Here is a 23,544-nt window from a genome sequence, read left to right as displayed (position 1 = left end):
AAAACTAGTTAAAGTTGTGCCTAGCAAACTTTCAGATTATTTAATTCACTTCAAACAAACAGTGTAATAACAGCTCAAAACAGTTCCAACATGATAGGTCGTCAAGCTGAAATGTGGAGCTGAATTCTATGAATTTGCTGGTGCCCCAACATTGGGGGCATATCCGGATCCAGCTCCCACTGGAAGTAGGATGTGACATCCACATTTTGCGGGAGGTGACCCATTAGTGGGTCACCTCCACAATATCCATCCAATCACAGACAGCAGGTGTGATCAGAAAGTGGGAAATAGAGGTTGCCGGCCCCATTTAGAAAACACCTGTCAAACTTCAAAGTGGAATCGGCCAAGAGAGTGTCAAGTCTGAGGGAACAATCTATCAGAGCAATAACATAGCAGTCTGTCATGCTGGGTGGCCCTAAGCTTCACTGAAATATCCCTGAGGGTGATGGAGAGGGGGTGCAAGCCAGGAAGAACATTTTATTTTTGCACAGTGGCAGAAGGCAGCCAGCCAAGCAAATAAAGGAGGTAAAGCTGTAAGTATTCAGTGAGGGCAGTAGCCAAAGTATGGGAATAGGACTTGGGCCCAGGGCAGAAAGTGCTTCAAAGCCCTTCGGCAATCTAACAAGATGAGTATGCCAGGAAGGTATTAAGGGAATCAAGGCAGGAAATACATGGATTCATAAATAGATGTGTGCGCAGTGTCAATTCTCACCCAAGGAAAGAGATCAATGCTATGTATGCTTGGGAGCTTGGTTATGTAAGCACTGGACCAAGGCAATCATTTCTGATTGTGGATCATAATAGGCAAATGGGAAGGTTAACTGGAGAATCATAGAAACCCCACAGTGCAGGAGGAGGCTCTTCGGCCCAACGAGTCTGCACTCACCATCCGAAAGAGCACCTTAACCCCGACCCACTCCCCCGTCCTATTCCTGTAACCCCGCCTAACCTTTAGACGGTAAGGGAAAATTTAGCAAGACCAACCCGCCTAACTTGCACATTTTTGGATTGCGGCTGAACTCTTCATCCTCACATTACAGGAGAAAAGATCTCACAACATCCATGAGTGGACTCATTCTGGGGAGGGGGGTGTACCTTGCAACAGCTTACAGCTTTATGAAGTTGTTCCCTGCAGGTGCCACTTGATGGGCTGACAGATCTCTTCTGGAGGAGGATTGCCAGTGACAGATTTTTCTTTTTCGTGGAGCCTATGCCGGGGAATCACAGTGGCTGACTGAGGAGGCACAGGGCAGGACTTGCACTTGAAGGAACCAGGAACTGTCACAGGAGTTGGGCACACTGTCCACTAGTGCAGATACATGCAGTGGGGCCTCAGGTAACTTTAGAATGGGTGGCACATGTGAGCAGCAACAGATGATAGAGGCAGCTGTGGGCCGTCCCCTCAGAGGACAGAGGCAGCTGTGGACAGTCCCCCTCGGAGGACAGAGGCAGCTGTGGGCCGTTCCCCTCGGAGGACAGAGGCAGCTGTGGGCAGTCCCCGGAGTGCAGAGGCAGCTGTGGGCTGTTCCCCTCGGAGGACAGAGGCAGCTGTGGGCCGTCCCCTCAGAGGACAGAGGCAGCTGTGGACAGTCCCCTCAGAGGACAGAGGCAGCTGTGGGCCGTTCCCCTCAGAGGACAGAGGCAGCTGTGGGCAGTCCTTGGAGGACAGAGGCAGCTGTGGGCCGTTCCCCTCGGAGGACAGAGGCAGCTGTGGGCCGTTCCCCTCGGAGGACAGAGGCAGCTGTGGGCAGTCCCCCTCGGAGGACACAGGCAGCTGTGGGACGTTCCCCTCAGAGGACAGAGGCAGCTGTGGCCAGTCCCCTCAGAAGACAGAGGCAGCTGTGGGCCGTTCCCCTCAGAGGACAGAGGCAGCTGTGGGCCGTCCCCTCAGAGGACAGAGGCAGCTGTGGGTCGTCCCCTCAGAGGACAGAGGCAGCTGTGGGCAGTTCCTAGAGTGCAGAGGCAGCTGTGGGCCGTCCCTCTCGGAGGACAGAGGCAGCTACAGCCATGCTTACTTGACTGGAGATGCTGAGCCTTGGGTACTATAAGTAAAGTGGATGCTAACATTAGGAGATGTGTGGCTGACTGTCACGAGTTTACTGAGGCAAGGGCAGCACAGTGGCGCAGTGGTTAGCACTGCTGCTTCATGGTGCTGAGGTCCCAGGTACGATCCCATCTCTGGGTCACCGTCCGTGTGGAGTTTGCACATTCTCCTTGTGTTTGCGTGGGTCTCACCCCCGCAACCCAAAAAGATGAGAAGGGTAGGTGGATTGGCCACACTAAATTGCCCCTTAATTGGAAAAATTGAATTGAGTACTCTAAAATTTAACAAAGTTTTCCTGAGGCATTGCAGTCCCTTATACTGAAAATCAGTGGGTCCATTCATTACAAAAGCACTGCAATGTCTTTGACATATGAATGGATGAGTTCCTCCATTGAAAGGTTGGCCAATCTTGTGGAGATACATACGTGGTAGTCTATTGAATAGCTGCCATGTGCAGAATGTATGGTGCATTCTGTAGCACTGACCAATCTGTTCCTGTGATGCCGCCTGAATGCATGCACGCTTTGTCAAGCATTCTCGCATTCTTCATCAGTATGGATCTGCAGAATAGCCATGAAAGGACTGAGGCAGAAAGGGATAATGTTCATGCTCCCACTATTCAAGGGATCCTATCGTCTGAAGTTGACCCTTCCTCCCCTCTCATTGAAATACACCCAAATCCTCATATCCACATGATATGTGGATGGGGGCAGCACGGTAACACAGTGGTTAGCACCGTTTCTTCACAGCTCCAGGGTCCCAGGTTCGATTCCTGGCTTGGGTCACTGTCTGTACGGAGTCTGCACGTTCTCCCCATGTCTGCGTGGGTTTCCTCCGGGTGCTCCGGTTTCCTCCCACAGTCCAAAGATCTACAGGTTGGGTGGATTGGCCATGATAAATTGCCCTTAGTGTCCAAAAAAGGTTGGGTGGGATTACTGGGTTACAGGGATAGGGTGGGGGTGGGGGCTTGGGTAGGGTGCTTCTTCCGAGGGCTGGTGCAGACTAATTGTGCCGAATGGCTTCCTTCTGCACTGTAAATTCTATGATTCTATGATTGCAGCTGGCATAACCTGTTGTGGTACCCTCATGTGCACCCTGACGCTGAGGAAGGGTGCCACGAACATCTTTGCTGTTGGGGCATCCTCTTGAAGAGTTTGCCTACACATCTGCTCGAGCCAAAGAGCTCTCACAAGTGGACAGTGAAATGGCGGTAGCGCCTTTGAGTGCCGTGAAGAATCCAGCACACCTGACTGCATCAGTTAATAGCAGGTTGTGCATTCAGTTACAAGCAAATGCAAACTTGAAAAAATAAACAAAATTCTAAAAAAAATAGTGCAATTTTAGATTGCCAATTATGCCCACAGCAGAAACTTTAACCTTATTAAATAATGCCATCTTTAAAAACATTCAAGTGTTCAATTGGTAGAGATCACCAATCTTGGTTATCCACAGCCAACAAAAATATGCAAAACATGCACAATTTTTAACGTTTGAACAAGTCGAGAAGTGGGAAGAATTGTGCACCTACATCAGTCATTTTCATACCTTATTTTCATACCTTAAAAAGGACAATTTTGCTTTTCAAACTGCGAGTGTATTGTAGAATATTGTACACATACACTAAAATGAATGCACAGAAATTTCCCACGACCTTCCTGTGAATCTCATTCCCCATGAGCATGAAATTGATCCCCAGAGGTCATCGATATCTCCCATCTATCTTTTTAATTTCTTTATTTTTAATTTGCTCTCAGGATGTGTGATGCCAAAATTATTGCCCATTCCCTAATGGTTTCTGAGGTTGTTCAGTGCAACAGAAGCGAGTGAGTGCTGTTCATTTCTTAGCCACGCTGACTGAGGCCAGATGTATAAGGTAGTTAGGTTCACTCCGCTGAACCAATTGGATTTTCATGCGTGATGACAAATTAATAAGGAAGAAGCTGCAAGCTGGAATCCCAATTAGAGTGGCACAAAAGCATTACTAGTGAAAATGAAGGAGAAAATGTGTGAACTCGACTTTTAAAAGAGATAACTATCAATAAGGAAGGCCACTGCAGCAATCATACTTTATCTATTCAGAAAAGCCCAACATTCCACTGTTGAAACAAAGGTTTCATTCCCACCACCCTATTTGGGAATGCAACTCAAAGGTTCAGCACTCTTCATGTGAAGAACTGTGCTGTATTTTCTCATAATAAGTTTGAGCCTTGTTCTACATGTGTAATTTAATTAAAAGTAATATTCTGGATTTATCGGGTGCGATCGAACTGATTCGTTGTGCACAACTTGGTGGTGTGATGAGGCCGTTAAATCTCACGAGTGGCTTCTCGCGAGATTCACAATGCTCAGAACGCCCTCGTGAGATCTAACAGGATCGCGCAGGATGCCACGATCTGGATCCAGATATACATACTTTTAAAATATATCAGCACTAGATTCTCCAGAGTTCTGGGAACTGACTCCCGCGTCTGGGATACCTTGTTATGGCAGCGCTTAGCACTAGTCCAAACAAAGGTAGACCAGGCATACTGGGGGTCCTGAATGTTGTGGGTTGGGGGCGAAAGTGATGGGGAGAGACCTGAAAAGGGGGGGAAGCCCTCAGCGACTCCATAGCGGAGTGCCTTCACTTGGGAGGAGGGGAATGTGGGGTAATGCCCATGTGTGCAGGGGGTGGCATTGTCTGTGGGTGGGGGCGTGGGGACACTCAAGCTCAATTAGAGATTGGGACCTCATTTCAAAATGGCGGCCCGAGCATTTGATAGCCGGTCCCGCTGGTTCTCCAATCAGTTCCCCATTGCTGAGAAATTTTCCAAGTGTAGGCTAGATTGGGAGAAACTCCCAAGGCCCCAAAAAATGACTTAGGGCACGATTTACAGGCTGCATCACACTGGCTTGCGATTCGACCGGTAGATGCTGAGTGAGGCCACCCGCAGCCTTCCTGGCAGCCACGACACCTTGCAGGATCTACCAAAGTCCCATGAGATGGCACGATCAGAATCCCGCCCACAATGGGTGGGACCAGGCTGGACAAGTTTAAACAAGTAAGTTTAAAACTTACTTAAGCATTCTTTCCTGCGATCCACTAGCCTCCCGGGATCTACCATCCACCCCCGGGAGCCCTCAGCTGGGCGCCGTTCAGTACTGGACCACACAACGTGGATCAGACGGAATGGCACCTGGTGGGCAATCGGAGGCTTCCGGGTGGTCAGGGGTAGTGCAGGGTGGCCCCCTGGAACTCTGTCACCTTGGCACTGCCATTCTGGCACTGCCACCTTAGCCAGCAGGAGCATTCTCAGGGTGCCAGTGCCAAGGAACCTGGGTGCCAGGATGGCACTGCCAAGGGTCAGGGCCTGATTGGGCAGTGCCCATGAAAGGAAGGTAGCAGGGTCCATTGAAGGGTGGGGGTTGCAGGGCAGGTAAATATGGGCCTCTAGGAGATTGGGAGGGGGGTGAAGGGTGGGGGTCCTGTGAGGGGTTTTGGAGGGGCCTGAAGAGGGGGGCCCTCAGGGACCCCCTAGCAGGATGTACTCACTTGAGGAGGTGGTGGGGGGGGGGCCGAAATGCCCATGTATGTGGGGGTGACATTGCCTGTGGGTGGAGGGACCTTCAAGCTTACTTAGGGATCAGGGCACCTTTTCAAAATGGCACCCCAATATCAGAAGCCTGTCTGGCCAGGGGGTTCAGCTCCTCAATGATAAAAATAATTCTAAAGGTGCAATCAAATCAAATGTGGACTATGTCCGATTTTCCTGGTGAGGCCAAGACTGCGCTTAGTCCCATTTCCTGCACTGGGGAGCTCGCAGAAACACCCCAGTGCAGGGAGTCATGGGGACGCACGGTAACACAGTAGCATTGTGGATAGCACAATTGCTTCACAGCTCCAGGGTCCCAGGTTCGATTCCGGCTTGGGTCACTGTCTGTGCGGAGTCTGCACATCCTCCCCGTGTCTGCATGGGTTTCCTCCGGGTGCTCCGGTTTCCTCCCACAGTCCAAAGATGTGCAGGTTAGGTGGATTGGCCATGATAAATTGCCCTTAGTGTCCAAAATTTCCCTTAGTGTTGGGTAGGGTTACTGGGTTATGGGGATAGGGTGGAGGTGTTGAACTTGGGTAGGGTGCTCTTTCCAAGAGCCGGTGCAGACTCGATGGGCCGAATGGCCTCCTTCTGCACTGTAAATTCTATGATAATCTATGATTATTAAATGGCATCCTGAACTCTCGGCCCCCGGACACAACCTGTTGATGTCGAGCATTCCCAGACTGCCCGGTGTGCGGCAGGCAACATGCGTGTCTTCTATTAGCCCCCTGACCTGGGATGTCCCGGCGATGGCAAAGAATCCTTTTCTTATTATTTATAAATTTAGAGTACCCAATTCATTTTTTCCAATTAAGGGGCAATTTAGCGTGGCCAATCCACCTACCCTGCACATCTTTGGGTTGTGGGGATGAAACCCATGCAAACACGGGGAGAATGTGCAAACTCCACACGGAGTGACCCAGAGCCAGGATTGAAACTGGGACCTCGGATCGAGAGGCAGCAATGCTAACCACTGCACAGTGCTACCTCGATGGTGGAGAATCCTGTTGCCCGGTTATCTTTATGGGCCTAGTCCATGTCAAAGTTTATATAGTTAGCTGCCCAAGCAAACAGGGCATTCAGTGCCCTCACGGGTGCATTTGTGGGCTGTAGCTTGTGAGATGCCACACAAGTCCCACTCGAGCCCTGGAATGATCCTGAGGCGTAGAAATTCAGAGCTGTGGTGACCGTGTCCTCCTCCTCTACGTGGTGCCAAGCCTGCGAGAAGAGGTGCCACACCATCTCCTTGTTGAGGCGGAGCCTCCTGCGGCACATGCTGTCCATCGCCTGTTCAAAAGACAAACGATGCCTGTACACCTCGGGCCGTTACCGTCCTCCCCCTCTGGGTCCCTCCCTGGCCTGATGGGCATCCAGGCCTTCAGCCACTTGACCAGAGGCCTCCAGGGTCTGGAGGAGTAACGGGTGGTCGGTGGGACAGACAGGCAGGTCCTGGGGTTGCCCCTGTATATTGGGTACACATGACCCAGTGGGTGGCATGGCAGACCCGTGGGTGCTGAGACACCCACCTCCTCCCCACACCGATGGCGACCCACCCCAACCAAGGCTGTTCCCCCCTCCCCCAAGCACTGGGGCAGCAACCCCAGTGCTCCCAGACTCACTGCCAAGGAGCAAAGGTGGCTCCTCACCTCCTCAGATGCCCACAGCAGCCATTTTGCCAGCATCACATTTTTAAAAAGGTGTACTAATTGGCACCCACGTGGCCATTTGCTGGGGAGGCGGTTAGATTACAGGAGGCAGTTAGATAGGGGGTCGTTCTCTTAATTGTATGGAGATTGACCTTAAGTGGTGATTATTGATTTCTCACAATGTTACGGGGGGATTCGGCAATGGGAGCGGACCAGTTAGATCGCAAAACGATCAGCAACCGCAACGGTTTACGATTTTGGTCTCTCCCGTTATCTAACGGCCTTGTAGTACTCTCGCTCATGTGCAGTGTGGCCATTAAATCATGCCCTTAGAAATTGTTCTGTTACATCGCACCCATCATGTCCATTCTCTTAACAATTTTTTGTCTACAAGATCAGCTCTCGAGCATCTAATTTCCAGGATGAAAAGTTCAAGTTTCTTCAATCTTTGTTTCTCACAAGGTCTCTTTACTCTAGTGATCAGTGTTGTGGGGAAGTGTGACAATGGGAAAATGTTAGGAAATTGGATTGAAGATGTAGTAGGGAATTTAGGGCTTAACAGCCTAAGGTAAAAATGCTAGCACTGATTCAGAGGTATAAATCCACACCTGGACTGAGTTACATTGTCCTATTCAGACTTTCTATTTTTATAAGTTTAGAGTACCCAATTATTTTTCTTCCCAATTGAGGGGCAATTTAGCGTGGCCAATTCACCTATCCTGCACATCTTTTTGGGTTGTGGGGGTGAGACCCACAAAGACACAGAGAGATCGTGAAAACTCCACATGGACAGTGACCCGGGGCCACCGCACCACCGTGCCGCCCGTCCAAATCAGACTTAAACTAGATAATGGGAATAAGCAGGATACTCTGTTCAGCCAGGATGATTCATTCAAGATCGCTTGTCCTCCGGGACACTCTGGTCTGACCAGCTATTAGCCCATTATAGAGTCTGATGGCCTCTTATGTTCGTAAATTGGAGGTTAGTTGTATATTCATAACATGGCCCTGTTCTTTTTGTGTAAAAGGCAGTGGATAATCAAAAGTTCTATAGCGATGATGAGTTCAAGTCTGGACACGCCTGGAACAGAACCATCATTGAGGGCCAGGGCGGAGCTTGGAGAGATAAAATAATCCTGTTTGAACAGGTAGGATTTGGTGACCAATCGTGAGAGGTCATGAAGAAACTTCCAGAGACAGGCTTTTGTAAAGGATCTAAAGGAGACTCACTAACAGCAGGACCAGTCCCAGTGGAAGACGTGTAGCAGAGATCATTTTTGCCTACCGGTATAAGTGGAGTTGAGAGTTGTATGTTCATTTTACATATTGTTGAATGGAAAATTGTGTGTTCGGATTAAGAGATACATGTAAGCTGTTCTTGTTAGGCTTGAAGTTTTAAAGTTTTTCTTTTGTTCTAATAAAAATTTGTTTGTAAAAATAACCAAGCCCAATTCCTCAGAGAATCACTGAAAGAGTGAATCAATCGTCCCGTACAATCTTAAAAATAAAAAAAAGCATTATGGTTCTAGTCCAGTATCTTAGCCGCAGTTGGGATCTGTTTTTGCATCCATAACACTATGGATCAGTGTTGTTGGGCTTGCTTGCGTTATCTTTAGTGCTTGAATATCTGCCTTGTTCATTAATGGCCACCAGAACTTGCCACAGTACTTAAGGGGACGGCATGGTAGCACAGTGGTTAGCACTGTTGCTTCACAGTGCCAGGGTCCCAGGTTCGATTAAAAGCAAATTACTGCGGATGCTGGAATCTGAACGAAAGAGAAAATGCTGGAAAATCTCAGCAGGACTGGCAGCATCTGTAGGGAGAGAAAAGAGCTTTGACAAAGAGTCAGTGGACTCGAAACGTTAGCTCTTTTCTCTCCCTACAAATGCTGCCAGACCTGCTGAAATTTTCCAGCATTTTCTCCCAGGTTCGATTTCCGCCTTGGGTCACTGTCTGTGCGGAGTCCGCATGTTCTCCCTGTGTCTGCATGGGTTTCCTCCGGGTGCTCCAGTTTCCTCCCACAAGTCCCGAAAGACGTGCTGTTAGGTAATTTGGACATTCTGAATTCTGCCTCCGTGTACCCGACCAGGCGCCGGAATGTGACGACTAGGGGCTTTTCACAGTAACCTCACTGCAGTGTTAATGTCAGCCTACTTGTGACAATAAAAATTATTATTATTACAAGGTGTGATCTGATCAGGTAATGGAATTTTGGCCTCCTTGTGTTCTATTTTACAGATAGAAAAAAAGAATTGTCAAGCAATTTGTGTTAAGAGAATGACTCCAGAGAAAACCCAAGCCTTGGCACAGAGCAACCTAACCAAAGGTTCTGAAAGGTAACATTGCATGCCACTCAAAAATGCAAGCAAAAGATTTTTAACTAACTTTTGTGGAGCCAAAAAGAGTAGCAATTTTAACCCACTCCCCTCCTCTCCACAATGTGTAACCCTCAGTGGCCTCTCCTTATATATATGACCTGCTATGCAATAGGAGTGACACAAGACAGTGGGTTTTCCAACAGCATTTGCCTGCTGCAGTGGAAAGGAATACATTAAGATCACTGCACATTTTGCAGTTCATTTGCATTTCCGAGGACAGGGATAAGTATATCAAAATAAGGGAGTAAAGACTTGTGTGCAAGTTTCTGATGTTCATGTGTGCAGAGTGTTCAGTTATATTTACACACGTGATTCATAGGTGTCCATAGTTACTCAGGCTGTGTGTATTATTTCTTCAAAAGGGAATAGTAAAAACATTTGTTTAACAGTTTTAAGGCTATTCCCATGCTGTTTATTTTTCTTCCTGATGTCATTTAGCTTTCAAAGGAATGTCGGGGACATTTCACCCCTTTCAAAAATGTGGTTGTACAGCTTCATTGCCAGGCGCAATGGGTGGATTCCCCACCCCTGTCCCTGCAGTTTGCAGGAAGCAGGGGATAACAAATTAAGGAGTTCCAGGTATGATAAGTAGGACCAGGTCAGATTGTGTCAGGTCTGAAACCTATTTCCATCTCCATCCTTCCAGCCATGATCTGCAGGGAAGATACCTCCTAATGGCAAACAACACTGCACGCCTGGTCATGCTGCACCATCTCCAGCTTAACAGCCAAGCCAGGAGCTATTGCTGGGTTACCTGCAGACTCAATCCTGCACACTGCCTTTCTCCCCCTTTCAATCTTCCCTTTCAACTTTGGCATAATCTGCCAACGCATTGATAGTTTTTTTGCGGCTGTGAATACAGCATGTTTCCTCCCTGGTGACAGGGTCACAAATGTCACTTACAGGGCACTCTGAGGAGAGAGGAGGTACAGAAGGTCATGGCCCATATCGGTACCAAATAATTTGGAAAAAGAGGGATAAGATCTTCTAGGCAGATTTTAGAGAGCCAGGAAGGAGACTAGCAAACAGGGCCTGAAAATGAAATGAAATGAAAATTGCTTATTATCACAAGTAGGCTTCAATGAAGTTACTGTGAAAAGCCCCTAGTTGCCACATTCCGGCGCCTGTTCGGGGAGGCTGTTACGGGAATTGAAGCGTGCTGCTGGCCTGCCTTGGTCTGCTTTCAAAGCCAGCGATTTAGCCCTGTGCTAAACAGCCCCTAAGATAATATACTCTGGCATACTCTCTGTATCATGCACTCACAATCAGATTGACAATGGAAGAGAGAACCAGGCTGAATATGGAAAGCTCAGAGGGGAAGTGGGAAAGGAAATAAGATAGGGAAAGCAAGAGCATGAGAAGAGACTGGCAGCTAACATAATAGGAAATCCAAAACTTTACTTCAGGCAAATAAATAGTGAAAGGATGGCAAAAGGAATTGGGGAAAATAGGGAACAAAAAGGGGATCTTTGCATAAAAGCAGGGACATAGTTGAGGTACTAAGTTAGCACTTTGCATCAGTCTTTACCAAAGGAGAAGTTGCTGCTGACGAATGTGATATAAAATAGTTACTTTAGAGATATTAGTTAATGTAATGTAGAAATAAGCCACTTTGATTCTGGCAAGTAGAGACAAAGGATTTTAGACCGCATGGAAAAAAGCAGGAAGAGGTGTGTCTATGAGAGTGATGCTGAATTGATAGGGGCCGGAGAAAGGGATTGGAAGTGAGCCAATCAGAATAGATCAAACAGGTCAGGAGGGACATAGGATGACCTATGGGTGTCGAGTATGTGAAACTTGATGCCATTTGAGTGTATCAGTACTGATCTCTTTGTCTGGGACATTCACTTAGTCCCGGAGCTGCAGAGAGCAACATGTTATCTGTATCACTGTGGACTAAGTTTAGCTTGCAAGCTGAATAAAATAACTAACGTTATACTTGCAAATCCATCTCGACTTTTATTGAGGCCAGACTGACGGATAAAGAAATTTGGGATTCAACATTTGGTGCCGAAAACCAGGATTTCTCAGGGCGATCCTGGTCCAACTGCGAAATCAGAATTAGACTGATTATGAACAGGAGGATGGGGAACAAGGGGCCCTCAATGTAGAACTGGAAAATGACCGCGCATTGATTGTTCCCCTCTTCTTATCGTCTGATTAGTCTGGTCACTCGCGGTTGGCACAGAAAGACCGCCTCGACGAAATCACAGGTCAGTCTGGGGATTAGCAATTTAATTGATGGGATTTCATATTGTTGATTCGGCTTGGGTTAGGGTTTTGGGTTGATGTGACATCTCAAATGATGATTCAATTCCAAGTATAAGGGTTCAGAGGCTGATGGGACTTCAGTAGTGAAGGTTCAGTCTATTATATGGGTTCAGGGGCTGATGGGACTTCAGTAGTGAAGGTTCAGTCCAGTATAACTGTTTTTAAATCTGAAGATGGTTCAACTCTATGTGTGAGTGTTTTAAATATATAGTTGATTAAGCTAAAATTGTCTCCTTGGACTGTATTGGCGAAAAACGCAGTTCCAAGGACTAGTTGAGATTGTGGGGAATGCTGCATATTGGTTGAAGCAGAAGTCTCTCAAAGGGTTAACAGCAGCAGGCAAAATCAAAAGACAGACAGTGCTTCTCACTCAGGCTTTGAGATAACAGCAGCAGCCTGTAGTGTAATCGGATACCTTTCCTTTGAGTCAGTGAACACCAGCAAAGTTACGTTTTGAATTAATTAAAGGAAACCAGTGGGTTTCTCCACCTCTTTGATAAAAGTTATTATTTTCGAAAGCAATTGATTGAAATTGCCAGAATCTTAAGTTTTACTTACTTGAAATAATGTTTATCTCATTTTATCAGGAGATTAATAGAAACTTAAAGGAGGTCACGGACAGCATTTTTAAAAAAAAGTGTAAATCTGGAGATGATAGTTGATTTTGCCAACACTTATGTGAATGTAAAAGGAAAAAAAAACTTGTTAAAAGAAAAATTGTTAAGATAAAGAAATAATTAAGTTGTAAATGTTATACAAGTTTGTGTTAAGCAAATTGTAAATTTGGTTCTGAGTTGAGATAAGAGCTAAGCTTGCAAGTTGCAGTAATTCAATTTGAATTTTCAAACATTTTTAAGTTTTTTAAAAAAGCGCAAGTAGAGACAGGAAAGACACGGGTCAAACAAGAGATGAGCTACGTAGTTCAATGGCTGGCCTTGAATTGACAGAAAAAGAAAAATTCAATAATTTGGAAAAGTCAGTAAAAGTTCCGTCTGCACCCATAGCATGGTCTGCGCTCATTCCAGAACCACCAGAGTACAATAATATATACCCAGTCATTGCTCCCCAGATTCCAAATATGCCAGAAACTCAAGCCCTTTTGGGTGATAGTGTGGGTCCTGATTTACCAACTTCACGAGCAGAAGAGCAAAAGGAACTCTGTCCCACAAGCCCAGTTAGCTCTAGGACAAGATCTCGGACAGCGAGAGAGGGGCTTGACCCTCACCAGAAACAATTAAGCATATCACCTAAGTTTCTCCAAACTAAGGAGAAACCACAAGATTCGGGAACAAAGGAAGCTGAAACAACTTCTTTTGAAGAGAAAGAACTCCCCCTAGTGACAGGGAGAGACGTTGAAGTCTTGGAACAACCAGGGGAAATAGCTAGAGTGCCCCCTGGTGACATTCGGAGACAGTTACCGATTAGGAAGATGCGAAACCCCAACGCAGTGACTGCGGGAGCGCACCCCACGATAGACATTTACTTCCCATGGACACCCAGTGAGATGATGGCTATTATGTCTACAATCCCAGATAGAAAAAAATCTCCTGCTGCCTTCATGGATTCCTTGAGGACTACCATCTCAATTTATCAAGCTGATTCAAGGGACCTCTGGGCCCTAGTCCAGCAGATTTTAACCCCAGCAGAGTACCGCAATTATCTTAACCACCTGAATTATGCAAGTCATGCCGCACTTCAGCAGGCCTATGCGTTAAACGACGATAGAAGGACACAGATCTTGAATGCGTTGAATAGCACATTTCAAAGGCCCATAAATCTTTCTGTTATCTTAGACCTAAAACCTAAGAAGACTGAAGAGCCAGAGGAATTTCTGGAGCGTTTTAATGAAATCTACCGTGGGCAGTCAGGCGATTTGCTGTATCAAAATGGTCAGAATTCCCCTCAATATTGTGCTATGTTAATGCATTGCCTACCACCTTCTGTGGTTACTGCTGTGAAATGTAATAACATGAATTGGACAGAGAACAACCCTTCCCAGATGGCAAAGGCAGTCAGATTTTATTGGAAGGAGGGTGTAGGCCAAGAAGGAGGCTCAGTTACAAAGGTTAAGACTGAGTATGTAATGAAAAAGGATGATTGGCGATCCCAACAAGCGGCAGAAATGGTAGTTTATCAGCAGGAGCCCCAATATTGTGACTTTGGGTGGGTGGATCAGCGAAGAGGAGGATACCAAACCCACCCAAAGGGACCCTCACCCCCTTTTTATGGCCCACCGAACGCATCAACAGCTTTACAACCGCAGCCCCCTCTGAGGGGCCATTGGTCTACTGGAAGAAGAGGACGGGGCAGAAATAGAGGGAGCAATGCATGTTTTAATTGCGGCCGTGCAGATCACTGGCAACAGGAATGCCCCTTTAAAAGACAGGACAGGTGTGTGAGTATCCTATTTCTGAACCTGTGACAGTCACTTACGAGAATAAGTCTGCAGAGCATCAGTTTGTAGTGACTACTGGATTGGACTGTAACTTGTTGGCCCGAGATTTACTGTGTATCTTCCAGCTACAGCTAGAATGCGGAGATGAGGGGGTAACGGTTACATCATGGAGGATGAGACAACAGTGCTATATTTCTATCACCCCCCAGTGGTGGACGTTAGACGTTGAACAGTCACTGCATCACGTTACCCTGGCTTATGACAGAACTGGACAAAACAGGGAGTTGGAGGACAAATACCGGCCATTACTTGAGACCGAATGGCCAGTCAAGGTTACAGCCACAGTCACGGGAAAAGAAGGTACAGCCGATTTTGTTACAATATCACCACATTTATGGCCACAGTCAGCTTCGGTAAGCCCTCATATTACACGTCAGGTCCACGACCAGTACCATGCCAGGGATATGGGGCGAATGGTCAGGAGGGCAGTGGATCATTCGGATCCAACAGACTACGCACTTCAAGTCATGCCGGCCGGCACTACCATAAAATATTTTGAGGTCCCTGAAACAATTAACACTCGACTGCAGCATCACAGGGGACATGATGTGTTGGAATATGTCAATCCACAGGTCTGGGCGGAATACCCATCACAAGTGGGAAAGACAAATGTTACACCTATTAAGGTGATGATTAAGGATCATGTAAAGCTACCTTCCATTCGACAATACCCCCTGAAATCTCAAGCTGCTCCATCAATAGATAAATTAATTCAAGAGCTGTTGAAACAGGGTATTTTGGTCCCTTGCCAATCAGAATGTAACACCCCCGTACTTGCTGTGCCTAAACCAGCCAAGCCAGACCAGGACCGATTAGTACAGGATTTACGTTCAATCAATGCCATCGCATAGCCGTTACATGCTCTCACCCTCCAACAGGATATTACGGTGTATAGCTCCCACTCGGTAATCGCACTATTGGGGCAACTGCAGACTCAGCATCTTACCGCAGCTCGTCAGAATAGGTATGAGATATACCTTTTGAACAATCCACGTCTGACATTTAACCACTGTACCACTATCAATCCAGCCTGTTTTCTTAGTGGTCCCCCTGTCCATGAAGACGCACCTGACCACGACTGTTTAGCCTTGATTCAGGAAACTACCACAATAAGGGGCGATTTGAGTGACATTTCGTCAGAACAACCTGACATGATTATGTGTGGTCAAATATCCCATCGGGGTTTAGTTAATGACCTACTGCAGGCCCTCCTTATGCCCGCGCAGATTTCCGTTATTAAATGCGCTGCCCACACGAATGGTACAACCCCAGTTGACGTTGGTAATGAACGAGCAGATTGTGCAGCGCGAACAGCCGCGCAAATTCAGCAAGTGATGGTGCCCAAGATGTCAAGTCAGACTAAACGATCTACTATAAATATGTCTGCTTCTGACAAGTCAATGCCAACCATCCAAGACGTCATAAGGTTACAGGAGGACGCTCCTGAGAGTGATAAACAAATGTGGAAATGGTTAGGTTGTACATATTATTCTGTTTCCTCTTTATGGACCACGCCTGCACATCAGACTTGTATGTCTGATGTGCTGGCTTTATGGGTCATTGAATGTGTACACTTTGCAACTCATTGTGGGGCTCGAGGGACTAGTGATTTGTTGCTGGACACTTGGTGGCACCCTAAAATGCAGGGGTTGGCCCAAAGTATCAGTAATCGGTGTTTGATTTGTCAGCAATATAACACCGGAAAAGGTATCCCTTGTGGGATGGGGCAAACCCCGTTGCCCAGTGGTCCCTTTGAGGCGCTCCAAATGGATTACATTGAGTTGGAAAGGTGTCAATGTTATAAATATGTTTTGGTCATTGTGGATGTGTTCAGCAGATGGGTCGAGGCGTATCCGACTATCGATAATAAAGCTGCTACTGTGGTTAAAGTCTTGATGCGGGAAATCATTCCCCGTGCTATTTTACAGGTGTGGAGCATGATGGAGTGGCTACGCATCATCTGTATGACATTTGGCCTCACTTCGCTTGGCGTGTTATTGCCGATGGACATGGAAAAGGGGAATATTATGTATCTGTGTAGCCCCAACCAATCTACAAGGTTACATCACCTCTGCAAAGGTGATGTTCTTCGCTGCCCCCATATACGAGGACATGGTATCGACTCATGGAAGGTCATCAAAGTTAAGGAGAATGCAGGAGTCATGAAGCAGTTGCACCGGTCCCGGCGATGGGAAGGGAACATTATATGGACATTGCCTTGTTTTTGGAATACATGTAAATTTGATTTTGGATGTGTTAAGAGTGGTACAATAAAGGTAAAATCAGGCTGTCAGAAGAGCGTAGGAAGAGGCTATGAGGAAGTGAAAGGGACTAGAGAGAGGATGGGGCGTATGAGAAGGGAAGTACAGCTAGAACGTAGGTTACCGGGAGATACACTTAAGTTAGTTAAAGGCCAAACTGAGGAAAACCCGGGTAGTAAACCTTGGGAGCCCTCGGGGCAATAACCAAGGAGTTGTCTCAGCTACGGTTGTTTGCAATGCAGAACCGGTATGTTCTTGACTATCTTCTGGCCCGTGAGGGTGGGGTATGCGCCATAGTGCAGGGCAAGTGTATCATGGGAGTTCAGGACTTGACCGCTAACATCACTAAATTTATGGATCGCATACGGGATCACTTGGACGGGATGCAGGATCCTGGCTCTTGGGGTAACTGGGGATTTGGAGGTTGGAAGGACTGGTTGATAAATATGGCCATGTATCCAGTGGGAGCTATCGGCTGCATCTTTGTGGGCCTGGCCATCCTTAAATGTGTGATGGGTAGAATGCGGGGTGCACTGGATCAGATCAAAGCCCCCAAAAATGTAACTGTTAAAATCCATGAGGGTGAAGCAGATGAGGGGGGGCTAAGACAGGAATTGGAAATGCAGCGACGGATCTTTTTAGATGGGGAACCGTAGCTATGGATTGGATAGTCCGGTTATCATGGAATGATAAAAGGAGGGAATGACGAATGTGATATAAAATAGTTACTTTAGAGATATTAGTTAATGTAATGTAGAAATAAGCCACTTTGATTCTGGCAAGTAGAGACAAAGGATTTTAGACCGCATGGAAAAAAGCAGGAAGAGGTGTGTCTATGAGAGTGATGCTGAATTGATAGGGGCCGGAGAAAGGGATTGGAAGTGAGCCAATCAGAATAGATCAAACAGGTCAGGAGGGACATAGGATGACCTATGGGTGTCGAGTATGTGAAACTTGATGCCATTTGAGTGTATCAGTACTGATCTCTTTGTCTGGGACATTCACTTAGTCCCGGAGCTGCAGAGAGCAACATGTTATCTGTATCACTGTGGACTAAGTTTAGCTTGCAAACTGAATAAAATAACTAACGTTATACTTGCAAATCCATCTCGACTTTTATTGAGGCCAGACTGACGGATAAAGAAATTTGGGATTCAACACTGCTGAAACCATACTAAAAGACAAGGCAGTTGACATTGGATGTGCGAAAAATTGAAGAAAAAAAATTATTAGAAGGCATGGACATACTTAAAGTTATTTAGTCACTGGGACCAGATGAAATTAAATGAAAATGAAATGAAAATCGCTTATTGTCACAAGTAGGCTTCAAATTAAGTTACTGTGAAAATCCCCTAGTCACCACATTCCGGCACCTGTTCGGGGAGGCTGTTACGGGAATCGAACCGTGCTGCTGGCCTGCCTTGGTCTGCTTTCAAAGCCAGCGATTTAGCCCTGTGCTAAACAGCCCCTAAATGAAAATCACTTATAGTCACAAGAAGGCTTTAAATGAAGTTACTGTAAAAAGCCCCTAGTCGCCACATTCCGGCGCCTGTTCGGGGAGGCTGGCACGGGAATTGTACCGTGCTGCTGGCCTGCCTTGGTCTGCTTTCAAAGCCAGCGATTTAGCCCAGTGAAGAGTGAGGGAGAAAATTGAGGAGGCACTGACCATAATTCTCCAATTCTCCTTCAGTATGGTGATGGTCCCAGAGAACTGGAGAATTGCGGACTTCCGGTTGCGGCTATGCAGGGCTAAGCCGCACGATTCGGCAGCTCCCGCTACCACGGACGTTCGGGCTCGCTAGAGGAGCCCCAACGGAACTATTTTTGACGTCAATCCGTGGGGAAGGGAAGAGAGAGGTCCCCCTCCAATTTCTATGAAAGGGACCAGAAGTGTAACAGCCAAAAAATCGGCACTGGAGCAGCGGGAGAAGCGAGGGAAAGAAAACAACATGGCGGCGGCCAGAGACAAAGGGAAGCTGCAGGAGTTCATCAAGCACTGCTTCGAGGAGCAGCGCGAGGAGGTGCGCAAGGAGATGCTGGCGCCTATGCTTTCGGCAATTGAAGGACTCGGGATCACCCAGAAGGCCCACGAGGTTAAGATCCAGGAGGTAGAGAAAAGAGTCAGTCAGAACGAGGACGAGCTCTTGGGCCTGGCGGTGAGAGTGGAGCAGCACGAGGCGCTACACAAGAGATGGGCGGGAAGACTCGAAGACGTGGAGAACAGGTCTAGGAGAAAGAATCTGCGGATCCTGGGTCTCCCTGAAGGATTGGAGGGGGCCAATGCTGGCCAATCCGGCTGATAACGTGGAATGTGAGGGGCCTGAATGGGCCGGTGAAGAGGGCTCGAGTGTTCGCGCACTTAAAGGGACTGAAGGCGGACTTGGCCATGCTCCAAGAGACACACCTGAAGGTGGCAGACCAGGTCAGGCTAAGAAAGGGATGGGTAGGACAGGTATTCCACACGGGACTGGACGCGAAGAATAGAGGGGTGGCAATATTGGTGGGAAAGCGGGTGTCATTTGAGGCCAAGACTATTGTAGTGGACAATGGAGGGCGATATGTAATGGTGAGCGGTAGGCTGCAAGGGACGTGGGTGGTGTTGGTAAACGTATACGCCACGAACTGGGATGATGCAGGATTCATGAAGCGCATGTTGGGGCGCATTCCAGACCTGGAGATAGGAGGCCTGATAATGGGAGGGGACTTCAATACAGTGTTGGATCCAGCACTGGACAGCTCCAAATCAAGGACTGGAAAGAGGCCGGCGGCGGCCAAGGTACTTAGGGGGTTTATGGATCAGATGGGGGGAGTGGACCCATGGCGGTTTGGAAGGCCGCAGGCCAGGGAATTTTCTTTCTTCTCCCATGTACACAAAGCCTACTCCCGGATAGATTTTTTTGTTCTGGGCAGGGCGCTCATCCCGAGGGTGGAGGGGACGGAGTATTCGGCCATAGCCGTTTCGGACCATGCCCCGCACTGGGTGGAACTGGAGCTGTGAGAGGAGAGGGACCAACGCCCGCTGTGGCGGCTGGATGTGTGACTGCTGGCGGACGAGGTGGTGTGTGGGAAGGTGAGGGGGTGTATCGAAAGGTACTTGGAGGCCAACGACAACGGGGAGGTGCGGGTGGTGGTGGTATGGGAGGCATTGAAGGCAGTGATCAGGGGAGAGCTAATCTCCATTAGGGCCCATAGGGAGAAGACAGAGGGCATGGAAAGGGAGAGGTTAGTAGGGGAGATCTTGAGAGTGGACAGGAGATACGCAGAGGCCCCGGAGGAAAGATTACTTGGGGAAAGACGACGGCTCCAGACGGAGTTTGACCTGTTGACCACAGGGAAAGCGGAGGCACAGTGGAGGAAAGCGCAGGGGGCGACCTACGAGTATGGGGAAAAGGCTAGTCGGATGCTGGCACACCAGCTCCGTAAGAGGATGGCAGCGAGGGAAATAGGGGGAGTCAGAGATGGAACGGGTGCCACGGTTCGGAGTGCGACGAAAATAAACGAGGTATTTAAGGCCTTCTATGAAGAGCTGTACAGATCCCAGCCCCCAGCGGGAGAAGAGGGGACAAGACGATTCCTAGACCGGCTGAGATTCCCGAGGGTGGAGGAGCAAGAGGTGGCTGGTTTGGGGGCACCAATTGGGTTGGAGGAGCTGAGCAAGGGTTTGGGGAATATGCAGGCGGGGAAGGCCCGGGATCGGACGGGTTCCCGGTGGAGTTCTACAGGAAGTACGTAGACCTGCTGGCCCCGCTATTAGTGAGGACCTTTAATGAGGCAAGAGAGGAGGGGACACTGCCTCCGGCAATGTCGGAAGCGACAATTTCTTTGATCCTAAAGCGGGACAAGGACCCACAGCAATGTGGATCGTATAGGCCGATCTCGCTCCTTAATGTGGATGCAAAGTTGCTGGCAAAAGTGCTGGCCACGAGGATCGAGGACTGTGTTCCGGGGATGATCCATGAAGACCAGACGGGATTCGTAAAGGGCAGGCAATTAAACTGTAACGTGCGGCGGCTCTTAAACGTGATGATGATGCCATCGGTGGAGGGAGAGGCGGAGATAGTGGTAGCTATGGACGCGGAGAAGGCCTTTGACCGAGTAGAGTGGGAGTACCTCTGGGAGGTGCTGCATAGGTTTGGGTTCGGGGGAGGGTTTATCAGTTGGGTTAAGCTCCTTTCCAGAGCCCCGATGGCGAGTGTAGTGACGAACCGGCGGAGGTCGGAGTACTTTCGCCTGTACCGAGGGACGAGGCAGGGGTGCCCCCTGTCCCCCCTGTTGTTCGCATTGGCGATCGAACCATTGGCCATGTCATTGAGGGAGTTTAATAAATGGAGGGGGGTGGTCCGAGGGGGAGAAGAGCATCGGGTGTCGCTATATGCAGATGACCTGTTGCTGTACGTGGCGGATCCAATGGAGGGGATGGTGGAGGTCATGCAGACTCTAAGGGAGTTTGGGGACTTCTCGGGCTATAAGCTCAATGTAGGGAAGAGTGAGCTCCTTGTATTACAGGTGGGGGACCAAGAAAGAGGGATAGGGGACCTACCGCTGAGGAGGGCGGAGGGGAGTTTTTGGTATCTGGGGATCCAGATAGCCAGGAGTTGGGGGGCCCTACATAATCCGAATCTGACGAGGCTGGTGGAGCAAATGGAGGAGGATTTCAAAAGATGGAACATATGTTACCGCTTTCACTGGCGGGTAGGGTGCAGTCGGTCAAAATGGTGGTCCTTCCGAGGTTTCTGTTTGTGTTTCAGTGCCTTCCCATCGTGATCACTAAGGCCTTTTTTAAGAGAGTAGGTTATGGAGTTTGTGTGGGAGAGTAGTATTATGGGGTTTGTGTGGGCGAACAAGACCCCGAGGGTAAGGAGAGGGTTCCTGGAATGCAATAGGGACCGAGGAGGGTTGGCGCTGCCAAACCTGGGGAGCTACTACTGGGCAGCAAATGTGGCGATGATCCGCAAGTGGGTTATGGAGGGAGAGTGGGCGGCATGGAAGAGGATGGAGATGGCGTCCTGTAAATGAACGAGCCTGGGGGCGTTGGTGACGGCACCGCTGCCGCTCTCGCCATCAAAGTATATCACGAGCCCAGTGGTGGCGGCAACGCTAAGGATCTGGGGCCAGTGGAGACGGCACAAGGGTGCAATGGGACCATCGGTGTGGTCCCCCGATCAGGGGTAACCACCGGTTTGTCCCGGGGAAGATGGACGGGGGGTTCCAGAGCTGGCATCGGGTGGGGATTAGAAGAATGGGGGACCTGTTCATTGACGGGACGTTTGCGAGTCTAGGGACACTGGAGGAGAAGTTTGAGTTACCCCCGGGAAACGCCTTTAGATATATGCAGGTGAGGGCTTTTGTGAGGTGACAGGTGAGGGAATTCCCGTTGCTCCCGGCACAAGAAATTCAAGACAGGGTGATCTCGGGTGTATGGGTCGGGGAGGGCAAGGTGTCGGCAATACACCAGGAGATGAAAGAAGAGGGGGAAGCGCTGGTAGAAGAGTTGAAGGGTAAATGGGAGGAGGAGCTGGGGGAAGAGATCGAGGAACGTTTGTGGGCTGATGCCCTAGGTAGGGTTAATTCCTCCTCCTCGTGTGCCAGGATCAGCCTGATACAATTTAAGGTGGTTCACAGAGCTCACATGACGGGGGCGACGTTGAGCAGGTTCTTTGGGGTAGAGGACAGATGTGGAAGGTGCTCTGGGAGCCCGGCGAACCATGTTCATATGTTTTGGTCATGTCCGGCACTGGAGGGGTTCTGGAGAGGAGTGGTGGGAGCAATATCTCAGGTGGTGAAAGTCCGGGTCAAGCCAAGCTGGGGGCTAGCACTATTTGGAGTAGTAGACGAGCCGGGAGTGCAGGAGGCGAAAGAGGCCGGCATTCTGGCCTTTGCGTCCCTCGTAGCCCGGCGAAGGATCTTGCTAATGTGGAAGGAGGCGAAGCCCCCCAGCGTGGAAGCCTGGATAAATGATATGGCTGGGTTCATACAGTTGGAGAGAATTAAGTTTGCCTTGAGAGGGTCTGCGCAGGGTTTCTACAGGCGGTGGCAACCGTTCCTAGACTATCTCGCGGAGCGTTAGAGGAACGTCGGTCAGCAGCAGCAGCAACCTTGGGGGGGGGGGGGGGGGAGGGGGGCGGGGACGCCCTGGGAAGGGGGGGGGGGGACTGCCTGGGAGGGAGGGGGAAAGAGGAGGAGAAAGGGGGGACTGCCTGGGAGGGTGGACGAGCAAGAGATAACATGAAGGGTTGGGGAAACTGGCACGTACGGGAGAGAGCCAGTGTACAAAGCTATGTAAATATATCATCTTGTCATCTATATATCTTGCTCTTTAGTTATGGGGAGGAGGGGTTATTGTTTGTAAGGGAGAAAAATTGTGTTAAAAAACTTTAATAAATATATTTTTAAAAAAGAACTGGAGAATTGCAACTGTTCAAAAAGAGTGCAAGGATAAACCCAACACCTGCAGGCCAGTTTAAACTGATGGGAAAGGTTTTTGAAATTATGCCAGTAAAAGTTGTCACTCGGGCAGGTATTGATTAGGAAAATCAGCATGGACTTGTCAAAGACAAGTCATTTTGATTCAACTTGATTGAGTTTTTTGATGAGGGAAGAGAGAGAGATGGCAAAGGGAATGAGCTTATGGACTTCCAAAAGTACTTGATAAAGTGACACATAACAGGCTTGTCAGTGAAGGTGAGGCCTATGGAATAAAAGAGACAGAATACAAGGTTGGCTGAGTGACAGAAAACAGAGTTTTTAAGGACTGGAGGAATGTATAAAGTGATATTCTTTTGGAGTCGGAATTGGCACTCATTGCTTTTCTTGTTATGTATTAATAGCCGTAGACTTGGGTGTACAGTGCAAAACTCCAAAATTTACAAATGACTGAAAAATTGGAAGTACTGTGATGTGAGGAGGAAGAGGA

The 23,544-nt window shown here is 48.5% G+C and overlaps 1 protein-coding gene across 7 annotated transcripts in view; it reads right to left on the bottom strand.

Moving 5' to 3' along the window:
- Window positions 1-23,544, bottom strand: part of greb1 (growth regulating estrogen receptor binding 1) — a 563,483-nt gene that overhangs the window by 139,237 nt on the left and 400,702 nt on the right. The gene's annotated exons all lie outside the window — the stretch shown is intronic.

The sequence above is a fragment of the Scyliorhinus torazame genome, chromosome 4 (assembly GCF_047496885.1).
Source record: "Scyliorhinus torazame isolate Kashiwa2021f chromosome 4, sScyTor2.1, whole genome shotgun sequence".
NCBI lineage: Eukaryota > Metazoa > Chordata > Chondrichthyes > Carcharhiniformes > Scyliorhinidae > Scyliorhinus > Scyliorhinus torazame.
This window is presented reverse-complemented; position numbering and strand designations above follow the sequence as displayed.